The sequence below is a fragment of the Phyllopteryx taeniolatus genome, chromosome 21 (genome assembly GCF_024500385.1).
Source record: "Phyllopteryx taeniolatus isolate TA_2022b chromosome 21, UOR_Ptae_1.2, whole genome shotgun sequence".
NCBI lineage: Eukaryota > Metazoa > Chordata > Actinopteri > Syngnathiformes > Syngnathidae > Phyllopteryx > Phyllopteryx taeniolatus.
Window position 1 is genome coordinate 4,985,273 of NC_084522.1, and position 20,808 is coordinate 5,006,080.

Here is a 20,808-nt window from a genome sequence, read left to right on the forward strand (position 1 = left end):
GCTGCAGTTGCAATTGAAATCACTTCTTTTTTTTTGTCCCTAGAATCAAACAGTGGTTCTTTTTGTGCAAGCGGTACATATTGGCTCTGTAAATATAATGACATCGCTGGCATTTCATTTTTAATCACTCTGCTATCTCGATAATAACCAAAAGAGAGCAAAAGCAAATATGCTTTTTAAAAATTGTACCCTAATTATACTTGAGAAAAGTGGGCACCATTATCCAAATATGCTCTAAGTACGTACTTTAGCTTCCAATTCAAAAGCTATGCAATTTGGATTTTAATGCTTGTTAGATGACATGCTTAAATAAAATAACTTGACAAATACAATATTGTTTTGAATGAATTATATACCTGGAAATAATAATAATAATAATGTTTCTAAAGTTGGATATCACTGTATGCTAATATGGCTGTAAGTGGATTGGAGGCACAAACTCTGGGAGTTGGAAGGGGCGTGTCGCGGTTTAAAGGTGACAGGTTTGTGTTTTTGAGTATCGAGATTTTCTGTATCATTACAGGCTTAACCTCAACCCCATCACGCACCTTTTGAGGAACTAGAACAAAGACCCCAAAAATTGGAGATCCCGCAACGTTCACCCAGGCCAACCAGTCAGAAGTCAAGTACATTAATCACTACATGCTAAGATTGTTAAACATACTCGTCTGAGAAAATCTCCACTAGAGTTCATCCAGTAATTATCCAGTGTTTCCAAACTTCATTGAGCCAAGGCACATATTTTACATTGGAAAATATCTCATGTTGCACCACCAAACAAATAAGTCCCCCCAAAAATGTACCTTCTGCCATGTAGTGGAAAAGCATTTAATTGTTCCTATACGTCGCTGGCGTAGATAGATGAACATTATTTGTAGTAAATATATATTTTTTTCCAGACCAATGAAGTGAAATTTGACAATTTCCCGCAGCACAATGATCTCTAACAGCTCGGCTTCGATGCCGATGGGAATCTATGCGTTTTCCCAAAAACTACCTGGCATTTTCTCAATGTAAAATGTATTCGATGCAGTGAATAGCAGGGCTGTTGAATGTGAATTGGAATGCTTTGGTGATTAACCCCAAGAGAGTTCTATATCATGTAACAATTATACACAAACAGGACAACAACAAAGCCCCTCTGTGTAATGCGGTTCCCAGCGTTATGTCATGCAGAGAGATTATTAATTGCACATTGGCGCTGCAGGCAAGAGAAGAAAAAGAGAGTTCTTGTGGGAGATTTTAGGATTAACATCTCAGGGTTGCTCAGTGCCAAAAAGTTGTGCTCGATGCGGCGGATTATTGAAAAGATAATTTTTAAAAAAAAAAAGATTATGATTTGATGATTTATTGAGAGGTGAAATTGGACAGAAAAACATTTTGCTTCTTTTTCCTTTCGCTCTCCTCTAAACGCTACCCCACCCACCCCTCGATGCAGGGCTGCTAGTACCCCACCCCATCCTGCGCACTCCCCTTCTCCTTCGGCACGCAGACACTTGCTTTTTTTTTTGTACGAAGGGGGTGAACCCGGTGAACAATCCTGTCTGTCTTTTCCAAAAATAAGCTTGTGGGAGAGGGATCGAGGCGTAAGCCAGGGAGATTGGTCCAACCAGTTGCACGGCCTCCGGTTATAAATCCTGGAAGCGGGAGTGCACCCTGCTCGGACCCTCAGCCCTTAGCTCAATATACATTGCTGACTACCTGATTAGCAGAGTCTCACTCCACTTTTGTTGCCTCTCTCTCCCTCCCGAAACCTGCTCCCTCCTACTTTCCACCCTGGAGTACGGGAGTGCTTAGATTGCGAAGGTGCTCCCCCAGACCTCGGTCTGGACTGCTCGAACACGGCGCAGAGAGGATTTTCCCTCTCTTTTTTTCCTCCCCTTTTCCATCCTATCAAATTCACACTCTGCCAAAAAGCACATGGATTGAATTGTCTTTTTTTTCTTCTTTACTGGAGACTGACAGAACTTTGAAAAAGGCAGGTTGCTGCACCTGTGGTTGAATTAATTTTCTTGTTTTCTTTTTTTTGCCGTGTTTTTTTCTCATTTTTGACTGGACCGATTGAGTCGTTCCTCTTGACTTTGGTCTTCACTGAACATCTGATGCCACTCCATCCCATGGGAGACACACGTGGCTGAAGGAGGGAGGTAGAAGACAAGATCCACCTGAAGATCACACCTACCCCAGTGTTGCCCCCCCTCCCCCTTCCCCCGACCCCGCCGCTGGACACTCTAAGGAGAGAAAGGTAAGCACTCTACCTGCCTCCTTGCCCTTTCCTGCATCCCTCTGTCCTGTCAGCTGCTGTCTTTCACTTCATCACATGTGGCCACGGTGGCGAGGCCAAAAGAAACAGAAGGAGTGACCGGGAAGGAGGAGAAAACATGAAAATAAAAACAGACGTTAGTCATGGGACCTACATAATCCTCCACAGTCCTAAACTACTTCAGAGAATAACAGCCTGAAGATTAAAATGGTTACCTTTAAGAAAGGAGCTTCTGTGGACAATATGCTTTAAATGACCTGATGGGAGTTATTCTCTGCCTCTCTGTCCAGACGCCACATGGTTTGGATTATTATTATTTCTTTTAATTAGAATTGCAGGTGTACTGTTGCTGCATCCACAGACTGACAATGTTGAAGCGGCTGTAATGCGCTTCATTCGGGTGTGATAATCTCTGTGCAGGTAGAGCTTTGAATTTGCTATTCAGCCTAATAGTTTGGACGACTGTATGGTATTTATTTGGACCCGACTGACAAAAAAGTGAAGCAAAACAGTTAAACGACACATGTCACCACTTTTTTTTTTTTTTCTCTTTCTGCTCTTCTCTGCATCTTCCGCGATGCCACTGGCAAGCGTCACCGCATTCCATTGAAACGACATCCGTCTGTTGCGAACAGAAGGAGCAGCCGTGACTTCTCAGGTGGCTCTCGCGACGCAGTATGAGACGGACAGCTGGGGGAAAATTCTAAACAAAACAAAAAAGGAGCATGCCATGGCGTCAATGTATACATCTTTCCTCCATTTTTACATGAGTACAGAAGCATCATTATTGAGAGACGTGAAGAATGAGAGTAACAGAAAGGGGATGGCCCTGGAAAAACTAGTGGACTTGAGTTCTGATTTCCAAAAAACAATTGGCAACGTCGATCTGTGTCGCCTGCATGCACGCCTGTTTGTTGCATACATTCAGATGACACAGTCAACTGTGGCCTCTCCCTGTGGAAATGAAGTATCGGTGCAGTAGTAAAAGGCTTTAGGACCTCAGGTGTATTTTATCAGCATATTGAGGTTGTGTTGGATTTGTATATATATATTTTTTGCTTGGTTGAATTCTCACCTGCTTTATCATGGAAACACACCTGATGTATTTGCATGGCTGGCATTATGGTGCTGTAACCGTGACAACCCCTTAGGCATGTTCTCCAAAAGTGTGCTACCAAGGAGCTGAAGGACTTTCAGCCAATCAGCCCCTCTAGGCTTGTGACGCACGTCTATCGCCAGACTCGACCGCTGCACTGCATGCTAAAGTTGGGAGAAAATATGATGTCATGGCGAAAGAAGCAGCAAAAAGACAAAGAATGATCTAAATGTCATCAATGTACCTGGCACCTTGTTGGTACATGTGATTCTTATATCAGTATTTTCTCCACAGCATGCGCTCAAAATGTTCACACTTGTTGGACAAAATGAGAAATTTATAGTCAAATGAACCAACTGCATTTTGTTATAAACTACAAAGCTGCTGATTTGTAAAGTAGTTTACAACCTTTGGCCACAAGGGGGCAATCTATGAAGTACAGTATTCTCCAGACAGAAAAGAGGACATGTTGAAGATCTGAATTTGATTATTATTATCCATTGCTGCCAGTAATATAGATTATTGAACATTCATTTTAGAATTTCCCTTTGAGGGATTATGATAAGTATAATAAATGAAAAAAAGAAAATGCGTGGACTAAGTGAGAGAGTAAATATCACATTAAAGTAACAACAATGAACCAGTGTACTATGCATTTCCTGTAAAAGTATCGGATTTATGATTGTTGTTTACGATAAACAATAAACAAAAAAAACAATAATAAAGCGCAAGAACACGTAAACAATCAAATGCCAAGCAAATAATGATGTAACAGAACAGAGGTACCTGAAACATGGTGACAAAAACTGTTTAATAAACAAATAGTTAAATAAGTCTTAAAACTATGTAAAAAAACTTTTAAAAAAGAAAATAAAAAGATGCTACCCTAATCCAAATATTTCACTTTTTTTAAAAAAAAATCTAACTTTGTTCTTTCTCAATACTACCCCCCCTGCCCACCTAAGAAATAAACAAAAACAAACAAAACAAAACTAAAATACTACTGCAGTCTCTGTGGACTGTTAATTGCTCTGGGGGGCCCCCTAGTGGACGCAAGGCCCTAAGCAGGTGCTTAGTTTGCTTATGCCTTGGACCACTCTGAAGAAGTGGAAGTGAGGGGCTCCATGCGTGCAGTTTTATGCTTTGTTTGGAACGTGTACACCCTCCTAACATTCCAAACGGATGGACAAGTTCTTTAATTGATTTCAGGATACTTAAGTGATTGTAAAAGAGTTAAATATTGAAGTCATTTTGAGTCCTTTTTTCCCAGACCACTAATTAACCATGACGATTCATGATATTGACATATTTTAGTATTCTGCTCAGGTCATAATCAACATATTTACATTCATACATCTTCCAATGGGGATGCCATTCAATTTGCCAGTTGACAGGAATGTTTTTTGACACATATAGAAACCATTAAAGCACACACACACACACACACACACACACACACACACGAGTGAAAACATGTCCCTGCTTTCAGAGCCTGGCCAAGGCTCATGCTTTCTTTCAATGTGTTTTCCTGACAGAATACCATGCCAGTAATTGCAGCCACATTGATGCCTGCACTCTTCATTCTGCACAACTTGCATTCTGTTCTATTGCTGATACTCCCGTAGAAGAATTGTTCAGAAGCGTGATGGACACAGAAAACATGCACTGGTCTTAATCAAAGCCGTACCATTCAGGCTTAATCGGCTGGATTTGCATTTTAATCTAATTGAGTCTTAAAGATGAAGAACAAAAAGATAACATACAGTAAAAGAAGAACCATTTAATGTCCAGATGTTTCTTGTTTGTGTATACCACTGATTTCAAACTCAAGGCCCGGGGGCCAGATCCGGCCCGCCACATCATTTTATGTGGCCCGCAAAAGCAAATCATGTGTCTCAACTTCCACGATTCTTGTTCAAATCTGTTCCAAATGTTTGTATAATATTCATATGTAATAAATAGTAATGAACTACTGTAAGCATGTTTTGCCTCCAAACCCCTTTTACAGTTACTTGAACAATAGTTGAACAAACCATTATCCTTGACTTCTGATTTCAAAACTAGTGTGTCATAATAGGATGAGGCGATTCAGAAGTCAGATTTTTGCAAAACAATCTCACAAAGGTATGTACTCTATACTGAAATAATGATGATCAATATTTACACACAGATGTACATACTGTGAAATCTGGGCCTGTTTAATTGAATATTGTTTAACTGGACCTTCTGCCATCTAGTGGAAGAGCATTTAATTGTTCCGGCTTTCACCATCCTCCACTGGGATTGATAGATGAACAAAAATTATTATCGTTATTTTTGGACCAATAAGGTGAAATTGGATAATTTTCCGCAGCACATCTGACTATCTTGCCAAAAGACACAGAAGGAGTGACCGTAGGAGTACACTAATGTTGGGAATCACTGGTCAAAGTGGTTTTATTGTTGGCTGATGTCGTTGTGTTGTGGCGTTTGCAATTGTTGTGACCTGTCTCGGGCACCTTACTATCAGGTCTTCAGCAACTGTGATTAAGTATGTAATAGTTTTTATTCATCCATCCATCCATCCATTTTCTTAACCGCTTCTCCTCACGAGGGTCGCAGGCGTGCTGGAGCCTTTTTTGTACATATAATCCTATTTTTTCCATTTAAATTGGTATCTTAACTTCGCATAACCAAGAAAGAGATGCTGCATTTACTACAAACAATTAATTAACAAATAAATTAAAACTAATCTCCATTTGAAGACGCCTGACAGACATATAGCTAGGGACGGTTTTCTGCCGAGAAATACTGCCATCTAGTGTTTTTTTTATAGGTATTGCTGAAATTAATGCATTGCATATCTGCCTGTGTAGACAGTACGGTGAACCCCAACATATTCGCAGTTCGGCATTTGCAAATTTGCCTACTCACAGATTTGTTTTTCTTGCATCTCAAGCCAAAGCCCCTTCTAATATATAAAAACATTTCTTTGGCGCCACCTCGTAGCTTCTTGGATTCCACAGCCTTATATCTAGTATAAAAAAAAGTGCTTTGCTGCTGTCTTGTGGCATCTACAGGCAATTACAAACCGTAATTAATTGTGGGTTTTCACTGTGTATTAGAATGTATCTTGACCTTTGTGGTTAGGGGCTTTTTTTTCAAGGTTCCACTGTGTCTCCTATTTAATCTGTGTTACATGTCTCTTCTTAGTCACTTTCTCATAAACTTGGACAAAAGGGAGTTTTTCCACTACGTTGGCAGCAAAAACGAGACGGAGTAAGAGTAAGATTTGTTATTTGTTCTCTGTCTCCCATTGACTCTTGTCTTTACAGGCTCTCACACCTACAAGGAACTTGTTAAAATGCTGCGTGAAGGTTATCGCGGGCCTTGCTTAGCAGATATAAGCAGGAAAAAGTGGAAGACTTTCATCATTGCTTTGTTCACCATTTCTTGACTTCGTTCCACACGTCTTCCCAATCTTTCCATCCTGATTTACAGACTATGGAGCGAATCCTGCTCTCAGGTGAAAAAAAAAAAAAAAAAAAAGTGCCAGATGTTGCTTTTAGTCACTGAGCCCAGCAAAGTGCAGTAGCTACGCCATGGTCAAAACAAGCGTATTGAGCAATACTTCCCGGACCCAAAGCTCAAGACTTTTTCCAATGGTATGTCTGATTTTTTTTTTCTTTTTTTTTTTCTTCAGGCGAGACTCATGTTTTCAAAGGGAATCAAACAGGAACAAACAGAGGAATAAAACCCTCAGTGCTCTTCCAGCAAACGTGTTGTTCCTAGTTAATGGGATGTGACGTGTGTTCGCCCACTGAGGCTGAGTGAGGTTTGTGGGAGTTTGGTTGTGACCCCCCACTCTCTAATCACAGTCACGAAAAAAGGGCATCCATACCACATCACATGATATTGTTTGACTTACAGTTGGCTGTGGACTTAACTTTACGCAATACAGGTGGCAATAGTGCTCTGGGTTATAAATCAAGCGTGCATTTTGGCATTCGAGTTCAGGTAGCTGCACAAATGAGCAAAGGTAAAATACACAGGTAAGTTTATTTGGCTTCCTTTCACTGGCTGGTATACCATTTATGGCAGAACTTTGGGCCACATCGTAACAGAGGTCAACACTAGAGTTTAAAACGTATACAATCCCTCTTTTCATCGTGTTCCAACGTATTTCACGAGCCGTATGTTTATTTTGATTATTTCGCTTTGGATGCAAGGTGGATGTATTCCTTTTGAGATAGGTCAGCGTGTAAGAAATTGGAAACAGCTCTTTCTGGACCATTTGAAATGCTCCAGACTTTGTTTTTGTTCAAGTCTGAGCCTGATTTAGACACATATGAAGCAGTTTGTTAAAAGAGAAAATCACGGCAAAGGGGTTATTGCAGTGTTAGAATAATTTTAAAGAGGCCTTTTATTTTGACAGATCATCTTCTGCAGGGAGCGGATGGTTTTCAGATTGACATTTGCGTTATATGCTTATACATCATGACTACCGTGTCATTTGGAAGATGACAGCAAACTTAATATCAACTGACAAGTTTTGAACCAGTAAAAACTTACTGATCTATTTCTTCCATATGCTTTGTGGCTTAACCACAGTCATCATTTTTAGAGCAAGCCTCTGGTACTGAATTTAAAATCTTGAGCTACAGAGAGATGCAGAGGTTGGGGGGTGTTCCCAAGACTGGATTCACACTGCAGGCCAAAGCAATTCGGATTTTGTACCCACAACTGGTTTGTTCTACTTTCATTTGACCTATATCTGATATCACAGCAATAACGTACTTAACACCAGCACACAACAGTGTGCAGAGGCCATGCTGCGACAACGAGGTTCTCTAGAGAAGACACGCCAGCGCGAAGCTGCTGTCCAAATGCTCGCTGTCACGTCTAACTTTTACCCCAGGATCTCTTTTGACAAGCGTTGCAGCGAAAGTCCTGCGACTAACACCACTGATGAAAACACCGAACAGGTGTTCGCACAAAGCCAGTGAAAGTCTGTCTGGAGGGTTTCACTGGAACTCAGCAAAAGCTTGAGTCAGCGAATGCGGAGAGTGTCAAAGCTTTACGCGTGTAGTGACTTGTGCGACACCCTGTATTTTTGGTCATTTTTATGACATTTGCTCCTGACCTCTGGAGGTTATTGCTGAAGTCATCAACAATTGGTTTAGGGTCTTTCTTCACAACTCTCTGATGTTTACGTCATCAATAGGCATTGGTGTCTTTGAGTTACCCATTTGGCGTCGAGTACTTGGAACCCCAGTGGCTTCTTTCTTCTCCAGGCATTCAAAATGGCTCTACTGGTTATAACCAATGGTTGATTTTCCATTTTCACTCAGGTTCACAATTGCTTGGTTTTCACTCATAGATGGCTCTCTGGTTTTCATGTTGGTTACCCTTGTAAATAAATGGAGTTTTTCCAACACCCAAAACTGAAACATCCCCATTTACAACACCGGGGCAACATAAAACACCTGTCAGATTCAGATTCAGAATTTTTGGGCGTTTTTTATTCCCGTGGGGCAAATAATGGAGGAGAAAGCAGCACAGTTATTGACACAAGTAAAGGTAGAAATACAAATAAGTATAAGTAGAGGTCAGAATTCAGAGAATTCAGGAGAAGATCAGCTTGGGGGACAAAAGTGGGTCCTTCTGGGTCCTACAATCCTGAAAACCGTAGCCTGCCTCTCGAATGCCGGGAAGAGAGCTTGGGAACGTTCCTTCAAAATCCAGCTGCTCATAAACAGTGGAAACATAAAAGAAAAAGTTTAAAAAAGAAAATTCCAAATCACTCACATGAACCAATGGACCAATCTGAAGCTCATTAAGCTTAAACAAGCCAAACAGAGCACACAGAGATGGGAAATAAAATGAATATAAGATGCAAACTGTATGCTTAGAGTCCTGGCTGATCAATTACACGGGCAGCAATCCGTAACTGGAATCCATTCAAATCCAGGAAAAAATAAAAGAATTGGTCTCACTGTTCGAATAGCTTTTGAATGGGAGTCTACTGTATGTTTTCACTCTTCTCCTCAATAATTTCACCAGGAGACACTGGTGCCTTGTCAAGTTTGCTTTGTTAAGTTGTCTCTTATTCATTCTATTACAATAGCAGGTAACTCCAAGGGCCTGCCACATGGTTTCTGATGTGCCAACCCTCTGTCCTTTTAACTCTAAACCCACTAACAGAGTTTGTCTGCTTCTGCCTAGATAAACATCTGAAATTCAACTTGACTCACTTTTTTCCCCCTCCAAGGAATGAATACAAGGCAATTCATTCTTTAAAGTCAACCAGCACAAATTGTGTGGCATTTCTTCTGCAAATATAGATTTGTCATAACCTATTAAGCGGTGGTTGCTACAATGTTAACACAATCACTGCCATTGACGGCTTTAGAAGTCAAATATCCCTGTTAACTGGGAAGGCTGGCAGTGAATGAGTTTTTAAGTGTGTACCAATTTCCACGTACCGCTGCGCCACGTGAAATTAATAGAGATCTTTGACAGTTTCAGAAAACACACAATTTTATCCCGAGACATTACGCTATCACTGTATTGAGGATGGATGGATGGATGGATGGATGGATGGACATTACGGTATCCCATGATTGTTCAGTGCAGGATTTAAGTGCTCCCTGACTGTGTGTTTGAAAAGGCCTTGGCTTAGAAACTAAACCCTTTCTGTGCAGACTGAGCCTGTTGAGCAAAAGGTTTTATTGTGCAACCTTCCTTGGCATGAGGCGGTCGACACCACTACCAGTCCTTATTTTGCGGCTTTTCTTCTAATCATTTCCTGTAATCAGCAGAAAAGCGGTGAAACAATAAAATGGAGAAAAAAAGAAAAAAGTTCTCACTGAGTTCTTTTGCTGAATATATGCTGGGAATATTTATCCTTGCAAATTATACACTGTCATGGATGGTTGTGTCCGACACATGGGATGGCTTTCATAAATCAGCATGCCAGGAGGTTCAAATTATTTAAGGATGAAATTTAGAGTTTGTGTCGATCAAATGCGATATTCATGCATGTGTATCCAATTTTGTTGCCATTTCTTTAACAAGAATACGATTAGCCAGATTAAGAAGCTGTTTTGGGCTTTAAGAATGCAGCGTTAGTTGCATAAGAATTAACCTATTAAACTTGAGCAAGGCCAGATATGGTCGACATGATGTCGATCGAATCTGCAAGTTTTATACTTGATGAGTAGCAGAATTAGAGGATGGAATAAAAAAAAAAAAAAGAAAGAAAAAAGAAAGAAAACAAGACTCTCTTGATGCTAACCATGCGAATGTGCAATTGTAAAACTATTTCTGGACATGCGGGGCTTTGAATCAATGATGACACACTTTCATGTGGGTTGCAGATGGCTGTGTGCTCTCACTTTCCAATCGTGCTTACTCATTTGCCCATTGTCTCATTGCCAATTTGAAGCAGGGAAGTAGTCATTTCCTAACTGAGGGTCTAGGTCCGATCCACAAGCTGGACCTGACATAGAGACCAACAATGCCTATGCTGGACTGCTCCCAAACTACTGTAGGTAGAAACCACACAAACCCGGAGTGTTCCTGACCTGTGGTGAGAGTGAGATAGAGATATTAGAAATATCTGTATAGGTTTGGAAAGGAGGCACCCCGATGGATCCAACTAGAACAGAAAGTAGGAAAATGGGTACAAGAGAGCATTGAGTTTATCGTGAGAGAGAGAGGAAGCAAGCGGTTAAAGAACCAAGAAAGCTGAAGAATAAAAAAAAAAGAGGAAATAAACGTAGTTGGAGGAGCATTGAATTTGTTCAGAACCATGTGGCGTCTTAGACCGGACCCGGCGACTTGAGCCGTTCACAACACAAACATGCACGGACCGTCTGTTTTCTCCCAGACACAGAATTACTCCGCTTCACTTTGCCCTGGACTCTGCAACCTCGAATTCTTTGTTTATTACCCTGTCGAGAACACCCGGGCTGTTTTGCAATAAGCTCAGTTAATACCTCAAAAGCTCGAGCAATCAGCTCAACTTTGTGTCATTCATTTCTGGCCCAAGTGAAACCTGGAGCATTTTAAAGCGTTTGAAGGAAACATTTGAGTCAACAGGCCTGAATTTATAATCTGAGTTTTTTTTTTTTTCCACAGCATCATTTTTCTCATTCAGTTTTTGGAAAACAAAAGCCAGTCACTGTGCTCCAGTCCCTGTCTTCTATCACTGGGATGTTGTGACTGGAAAGAAGACGAGGAGGATGAGGAGGAAGAGGAGGAGGATGGACATATCAGTGAGACAGAAGAGGAAGGCTTGGATGTCCGTTACATCCTCAGTGACAGGATGTGACCCATTAGAGGCTGCCGATTCAAACCTCACGCTGGACGCGGAGTAGACAATTGTTGTCACAGATGTTCTCATACTCACACGACATAAACTGGTTTTTTTTGTAGCATTGATTCCTATTTTGTTTTTTTCAAAACCAAGCGCTAGCTAGTGTTGGCTCAGGCTTTTATGCTAACTTTATAAATGAAAAGATGCTAAATTAGCTAATTGTAGCACCTGAAGAAAACAAATCTATTTTCCCTCTATGTGTTTTTTTTTTTTTTTTAACAGATTAGACAGAGAATTTTTAAAGACAAGAAGCTGGTAGCTTTTAGGCTGGCACAAGAAACAAAGCATTTGCCACAAATCATTCCGGGAAAGTATCCATATCTGTTTTCAAATATCAGGAGTAAAAGTCATCAGAAAAATAAATAAATCCTCAAGTAAAGTATACAAATACCTGAAAAATCTACTTAAGGACTGTAACGAAGTATTTGTACTACTTCATTACTTCAGTTTACATTAAATTCCATGACGCATGCATGTCTCTCGCATCTTTCACCACCACGTTCTGGTTTGGTTCCGGGACTCTGGTCAACCACTGATTTGTTTGGATTTAGAATTACATTACAATTACATACAAGTGTAATACGTGAATTGCAGTTAATGTTACAATGTAAATACGATACATTGTATGTTCATCAACGAGTAATGGATGTTGTACTGAACATTGAGAAGAAGAAATGCTGCCCAAGTGGAGGTTCCACTGTATGTGTGTCTGGAGAGAGAAATAGGGAAAACCCAGATGGTAGGGCTTTGTCTCCCCTATCAGTCTAGACTTGATTGCACATCTGTGTTTATGTGATAAGCTAATTGTAGCAGTCAAATTATGTGTGTGAGGGCACTTCTGTTGTTCCCATAGTGTGGATGCAGGCTGGGAGCTGTGGTAAGCATCGAGAGATTTGGGGTTTTGGTGGAAGGGTGTGGGTGGGGTGTATGCCTTGATGAAAGATATTTGGCGTGCTCGATGGAAACATAGGCTGGAACCGCCACACATTCGCACATAAACACTTACACTTTGACAGATATGCACACAAGTGTGCAGCAGACAGCAGCACCCATCATTGAAAGCGTGAAAGTGCTTTTTAAGTCATACTAATAGAAACCACAGACATTGCACTACATTATCCAAGGTGAGACACGGGGGAGGTAAGGTAAGGCTCTGCAGGGGCTGTTCGCGGTAGTAGTAAGAAACCTGCTTGAAATACAGTGTTTATCAATGTCATTCTTTTTCTTTTGCGAGGGAGGATGTTTCCAGTCTGAGGAATGGATTATCTGATAAAAGAAACACGCAAATCTTAAACAGTATCTTCTTGTCAATTATATTTTGGGCAGGCAGTAGCTCAGTCGGAATGGCTTGGCCATCGGTCCAAGTCTCACTGTGGACCAAAACAATTTCAATAAGTACTGATTGATGGAGCAGTGTCGCTTGCCTTTGAGCGAGGAATGCATATTTGTAGTAACCTCATTCTGCTTGCATATGTCTCGTATGTGGCATTTACAGAAATATCCTCAACAAAAGTTTTGTTGCTTGTCGTCCTTTCCCCCCATAACTACTGTATACTGTATGTGATATTCCACTTTGGTGTACTTTTATAAGATTGGAGACAATGATGTATACAACTCTAAATAATGCAGTGGTGCTTTAAGGTACAAATGACCCACCTTACGCGTTTTTTGAGACACCGTTGTTTGGTGGATATTTTGCTTTGACTTGCAAGCAACAATTTGAGATACGAGACATATGAAGACATATAATGTAACAATACTCAGAAGCATATATTCTTTATCCTCTACACAGAATGACTAATAATACTGCAGCTTACCGAGTTTAGTTGTGACCAGCTGCATGTTTATCCGTAGGTCTGTATTAGACTGCCCCGAGGTTCGCCAAGACGCGCACACCAGAAGGAGCAGCACAGCCAATCGCAGGGCACACAGAAACAAACAACCATTCGCACTCACATTCACACCTGCGGGCAATTTAGAGTCTTCAATCAACCTACCACGCACGTTTTTGGGATGTGGGAGGAAACCGGAGTGCCTGAAAAAAACCCACCCAGGCACGGGGAGAATGTGCAAACTCCACACAGGTGGGGCCGGGATTTGAACCCCAGTCCCCAGAACTGTGAGGCAGATGTGCTAACCAGTCGTGCACCGTGCTGGCTAATTCTTTACCTTGTATTTAAGTATGACCTTACTGTGTTTTTTTTAAAAGTAAAGTACAATATTATAGAGTGCTAGTTTTCTAATATAAAACAAATTACACACATTTGTATTGGTTTATTTGGAAGGCAGAATGAATGAATGGCATTTCCATTTAGACAGAGCTACGGATTGTCCACAGTTTGTTACAGGAAACACTGAACCCTAACTCGTTACGCCCGTAACACTGTTCCGGATATTTGTCGATAAATGTTTGACAACACAATTGCAGACGCTCCGCTGGTCGCCCAAAAGCACTGCCGATGCGTGCTCATTCTGCCTTGTGTGAATGGCATTCTCTCACAGTTCATTTTCATCACTTTCATATTTTTCACAAATCGGTACTATTGGTCAGTCCTCACGTGGGTATGTTATTTTTATATATATATATTTTTTACCAATATAAAGTGTTGAACCTGGCTTAATGTTAGTGGCTCAACAAAAAAGCCATGTTTTTTTTGGTCTCCTTAAAAGTGCTGGTTTTGAAGATGTGAGGTTTCTGACCGACAGCAGCTATATATTCTCTCTGCTATGTGGGAACAATGACTATTACTGCAGTTTCGTAGGGGACAGTCTCTGCCTCTCCTTCTCCCTCTTAATTACGCTGCATCTCTTCCAGTAGACCTCAGTGCTGCCCGGCATGTCGTGGTAAAATCCGGTACTGCACTAAAAGCGGATGACTCTAAACTGGGCATGTCTGTATACTGTAAAAACAATCGCTTAAAAATGAGCAGTATAGCAGGGGAACGCTCTAGTTTCAGGTTTACACTTAGCCACATCACCTAAATCCCTCAGCTGAAATTACACGAACACCATCAACTAACAGCATGACGAGCGTGTTCGCAGCAACGCGGGGGCGAGTTTATCTGTCAGGTTCTGATCTCAAATCTTCATCCAAACCCAACAACCACTTATGCCGCCTTGCATTCCCGTAACTGTTATTCTGGCATTTGGGTCTATTTGTACTGCTCTCAGCTGAGGGGGCTGTGAAAAGCCGTCTAAACACAACTCTCATACCACGCAGGCCCGGCCTGTGTTAACATAGCTGGGTGAGTGCAAATACGGAGCCGGGTGTTGGTAAACCCTCAGCATCTTTTCTCCATGAATCTCTTCCAGCTTTCTTCTCCAGTATCATTTTCTGACAAAATCCTTACATTTGGAATGACACTTTTTCACTCCGCACACCCAATAATAACACATCAAGTCTAATAAGAAGTGGAGCAAATCTTCACGGGATTTCTTTTTAGTCTATCGTTTGTGGTTAGTTAGCTAAATGATGACTAAATGACTTTCACTTGGAGACATTGTACTGCATATATGTTGATATATCGAAAGGAAACTTAACCCATGTTGGCCTGATTTCCCCTTTGAGATCTGTGATGCATATGTACATATGCACATGCCTCGAGCACATATGCACCCTCACACTCAATCAGGCTTTTACAGTCTATTTAAAACTCATTAGCTCTAATTAACAGGCCCCTCACAATTTGTGGTAGGCACGAGATGCCACCGAGCCGTGTTTCCACCTCCCACAAAGCAAAAGTGGGGCACCATCTCCTCCACTGAAACATGTAAAACTTCCTTGATTTGAGTGGATGTCTCCTGTCCTCATTGGGTCATTTGTGTAAAAACACACCCACATGTGTGAGGAGTCTCCTAATTCCACCGAGCTAAGTGGACAAGCTGGTTGACAAAGCGCACAGAGACGAAATAAAAAGACACGTCTGATGGTGATGGAGCCAGGTTATTTTTTGATTTGAAAGAAAAGAGACATTTTGAGGGAGACTTCGAGTCATTGTGTTTGCTGCAGGCAGCCATGCAATTGGCCTATTTCATTCGATCATTGCTGTGTATAATAGACTGACGTCATGTAAATGACATGTATTCTATGTCACCAGTCAAAATGATGTATCGCTCTACTTATCTCAGATGATGCCACATACTGTAGAATTAAGCTAAATGGTCCTCGATGATCCTCTGTGACACTTGCGCAAGGTCATAAAGGTCATTGGTCAGCTCATATCAATGGCTGTCTGTTTCACTACAGGCCCTGTGATTGATTAGCAACCAGTCCACGGTGTAGTTTGCCTTTCACCCGAGGTTAGCTGGGATATGCTCCGGCTCACTGCGACCCTGGACAGGATAGAAAATGGTTTGATGGATGGATAGACTCTGTGTATTCTTACATTGTGCTAAACTAGATTGTGTTTAATTTCAGCTCCTGTAGTACTGCACGGTCTTTTGTGTGTCACCTGTCCTCAGAGCACAGATTTATCACGTTATCTCACGCTTTAATGGCTTTGCTCAACTGGAAAGCACTGTCAGAAATTCTCCATCTGGTTGCAATTTGAATCTCATGGCAGTTTTATCAGGAGTGATGCAGAAACCTCAGAACTCGCTGCTGAGAAGACCGGTTACATTTTTGCTGCTACTGTGACAATAAACACACGTTGACTCGTGGGTCCATACGCAGTGTTTAACAGTTACATAACGTTTGGTGGCAGATGAACCTTGATGACACGTGACTGTGGTGCATCTGATTCCCCCGGAACTCGTAGCAGGTTGCTGAAGTCCGCTGAAAATATTCTTTGGAATCAGAGAGGGGGAAGAGGGGGCGTGCATTACTTTGCAGGTTCATACCTAAGGAGAAGCTTGTAGTTTGGCCAAGGCCTACGGTTTCCAGTTAACAGCAGGTTGCAGGAACAAGATGATTGCTCTAGCAGTCTCTAACCTGAACTTCATCTCCATCCCCAGTATGGACATGCTGAAGATTCTTACGCAAAGAACTGTTTACTCGTGCTCAACCGGTTTCTATTTCAAAGTTATATTGATGATGAAAGTGACGTCACTTCACGAGTGTTTCAAGATCACGAGCTGTCGTTCTGTCGTTTTCTTTGCTTTGATTTGTGATATGTGCGCTGTAATGAAGCGATGAACTCAACTCATTAACATGAACAAAGAGAATTACACATCTATTTAAAACAACCACATTGCTTCGCTAATTAGTTTAACATGTAAAGAGATAATATAACAATACTCTCAGGCATATATTCTTTATCCTCTGCGAGGAACTCTATTATTTTCGGCTGATTGAGTTGTCGCGTCTCCCTGTACAGTATATTTACATGTCTGTATTATACTACCCCCGGGTGGCCAAGGCACACCCACCAGAATGAGCAGCACAATGTCCATTCAATTGAAGCAAAGAATGGAAAAATGGTTTAATTCTTTACATTTGGTCATTACTGTATGTTTTTATGTAGTACCATATTATAGAATGGTATTTTTCTGATTGAGAAAACACATTACCAAAAATAAGATGAAACGGATGAATGGTTTTGCCATTCATATTTGTTCATTTTCACAACTAGGAATGCTAAAATCTGTTTTTGGATGGATTGTTTTTCTCTCTTTTGAAATCCACTAAAAACATCCCATAAAAGGGAATATGAATTTTTCCTCCCACTTTGGGCGACATATGCGCAATAAACTCTAATGATAGTGATTTATTCTCCATCACGTCATCTGGATTAACATCTTAACCTCAATGGAGTAGGAAACGTGTCTCCCCTCCCAGTCTTATAAAATTAATATTTATTATCCCCTCCACAAATATCCTAGTAAAAATACCCCTCTCAGTGTTTGTGGTAACAAAAAATCACCACAAACCAATGAAGAGTGACAGGGGCAACAAACATGGTCCCGGGATGTGACCACTCCAACTGCTCCAGAATGAGTGACACTTGCTACGACATGATGAGCCGCGGTCCGATCTCAGCTGAGAAGGGTGTGGCATTTGAGTGACGTGCTAAGCGGATGGCAGATAACTGTAAAAAGGTGTGAAGTGGGAGCAAAGGCAAAAGGTTCAAAGGGAAGCTTAGCTGTTGCTTGTTTTCACAGAGCTTGAGGGTCACATTCCTCCCAAGCGCAGACCTTTAAATCCATCCCGGGATGTTTGAACATGAGCTGTAAATGGATAACAGAGGATTGAGTGAATATGTTTCGCATCAAACCCTGGGCGGAGAGCCTGCCAAGTTGCATTCGATGATGAACGTGTCAACATGCACGAGAGGAAACAAACGCCTCGCTTTATTTCGCAGCTGTCTTCGGTCACCAGAACAGAGGAGGTTGTGAGCGCAGAGGCGAATAACTCTGTGGATCAGGCGTCCTCTTAAAGCTGGAGCAAACTCTTCTCCTCACCCCTGGCTTTAATCTTTCACCTCACTTTGATATCAAAGACAGAGTTGCTAATGTGGGAGGAAGGAGGCAGAGATGAAGAAAAAGAGGAAAGGAGAATAATTGAGGTGTGTGCATTCCACGACTGGAATAGGTACAAATCTGGAATACAAAGCTTTTACCCTTTAAACACATTGAAACTATATAAACACACACTAAACACACTTAAAGGTTCTCTCGCTTAGACCTCCATAGAGTGACTCTCTAACATGGACTGATAAAGGTATCAATTTCATTTCAAAAAACACTTTGGTTTTGTCATACGAGTGTCCAGAAAAGGTCCCTCTGACAGCTACTTCTGTTTGACCCAGATTTGTATATTCGCTGTTAGGCATTCCCAAATACCCCAATTTGCAGATTTTTGTGTGTGTGTGTGGGTGGGGGGGGGAATCATCCCATCTTGTGTCAAGGAACTATCTTGAAGTTAATTGAGGATCTTCATTTAGACAAGTTGTGTTTCCCCGCCATCTTGTGGAATCTGTAGACAAATATAAAACTTTATAAACTGTGAATAGCGGGTAGCACTGCAGGTTTCTATCTGGCCTACATGGTAAACTCCAATATGAGGGATGTTTTTCATGTTTCCTCAAGTAGACATTTGTTATCCACTGACATCTATTCTCAGCTGACTTCTCCTTGGGCTTCATCAGTTGATTCATAGTCAGTGTCTGTCAACTTTGTCTTCTGTTGCAGCCTCTCAGTGTTGAAACACAGTAGCTGCTGTTCTGTATAATCAACCAGTGTTTAATACTTTTAAAGAACCTGTGGCTGCCTATGAAGACAACGAGTTGCTCCATAGCCAGTCTAGTGTACAGGAATGTGCGACTCCAGAGTTGAATTCCTCTCCGAACATTTTTCCCACCAATCATTTTTGTCATGTTCTGCTGCCAAGTAGTTTTCTCCATGAGTTCCTTTGGTGTGGTGATTATCTCGGTGAGGGCCGTTCAATCGACGCTAACTGCAGACACTCAAGAATGTCCCCTTGCTTGGGCTGCCAGGTTAGAGGTCATTAGATGCATTGAGGCTTATCATATCTTTCCAAATTACACTTGACTGTCGATGATCTGATTAAAGCGTCGAATACAGATGCAGACTGTTTAAAATAATTTATATCCTCCTTCCCCCCCCCCCCCCCCCCCCCCTTCTCAATGTCAGCCATTTAACATGTAACGAGCAGGTTATTATCGTGTCTGCCCTTGGAGAGGTTGAATGTGCATTTTTTGTATTGGCTCTTGGCGGCGCTGCAAGAATTCCATGAGGCAGGTAAGCAAGCGAACGGAGTTCACGCAAAGCAGCACAATTATGGCAATTTTGTTGTCATTAAATATCAAATGTGACATTCTGGCGAGAGAACCAGACAGTCCTGCAGCCCATTTGTTCTGATTGTTTGGGATTTACAACAGTAACATATGTGCACATTGTTTCTTTGCAGTAAAATATAGAGGAGCATTTTACAAATATGCACTAATAATGCATTGATGGAGTGCTAGCGAATTCAACCACCTCTGTACATTTTGATCTCTATCATATGCTGTCTCATAACCAGTGAAACACCCAATTGTGTGTCTCCTGTTGGCCGGACTGTGGCGATAAGACAAGTAAAATAGGAAGATCTGGTTTGAATATAAGTGCAATGCAATAAATCACACAGCAGGGAGCGATACACCCGCTCACCATTAGTGTCAAGTGAGTGGAAGGATGTTGACAAGGGGGAGACGAGGTCACAGAAAGAAACTGTGCCAGCGATACAGAAGAAAAAAAGGACACCTATCTCCCGTCTACCTCATACATTTTCAGGAAGGAGACGTACCTCCCATAGCTCATTGTCCAACAAATGCACTTTCTCCTCTGGCCATTATTTATCTGCCTATATGGGTCGAATCATCCAAATAAACTTGATGACAGCTTGTGTTCGCCACCGCAGGCTATAGCTCTGCCTTTATTATATGAACTCTGTGGCCCGACTATCTGCAGTGATCTTTCCATCCGCAGAAGATGAAAAGCAATTCAGTCAGACAGTTTTGCTTCCTCCTCTGCGTTAGCAGAGTTTAATTATTGCTTCTGGCAACCCAATGACTCTCTGTCTCCATTTGATATCGAGCAAACAAGCATGTACAACTAGCAGTGAATCACAAATAAATTGCCTGACAGGACCCTTAATTTGTCTCTGAGTTTGTTGATTTTTATGTTGGCCATTGTCTCAACCAAGTATCCCCTAGAAAAACAACAAAATAAAACTTTATTCTCCAACTACCTCCATCATGGCCAACATTAAATACAGTTGCGTAGTAAGCAGAGGTGTTATTTTACTAAAATGTATATTGAATATTATTGTAAGCCACTGTAACATTATGCACATTAACACTGCCCTTAAATACGGGAAACAATTAAATAATTGTTCAATTAAAAAACATACTGCACATAAAAGTTTAATTTAAATAAATCAATGTTTGAAAGCTAATTGTTCATATAGATTACATGTAAATATATTGAATTTAAAAGTTAAATACAACTGAATTGTAATATTAACTAAAAAAAACAATTAACAACAATTCAATTAGGATACCGTATGACACCATGTGGGTAAACTACTGCTCGTCCCTCATTGGTTGAGCAAATTTGTCATTGGTGTGTCATTGTAACATTTGATTATGA

General features: G+C 41.1%; 1 protein-coding gene across 2 annotated transcripts in view; it reads left to right on the plus strand.

Moving 5' to 3' along the window:
• Nucleotides 1–868: 868 nt before the first annotated feature.
• col8a2 (collagen, type VIII, alpha 2) overlaps nt 869–20,808 on the plus strand; it is a 36,522-nt gene continuing 16,582 nt past the window's right edge. Inside the window, exon 1 of one of the 2 annotated variants that reach the window (XM_061760638.1) lies at nt 869–2,245. The gene's annotated coding sequence lies outside the window, so the exon portion shown is untranslated. Of the gene's footprint in view, nt 2,246–2,545; nt 2,564–20,808 lie in introns of those variants that run through there. The other variant, XM_061760642.1, reaches the window with a different exon arrangement.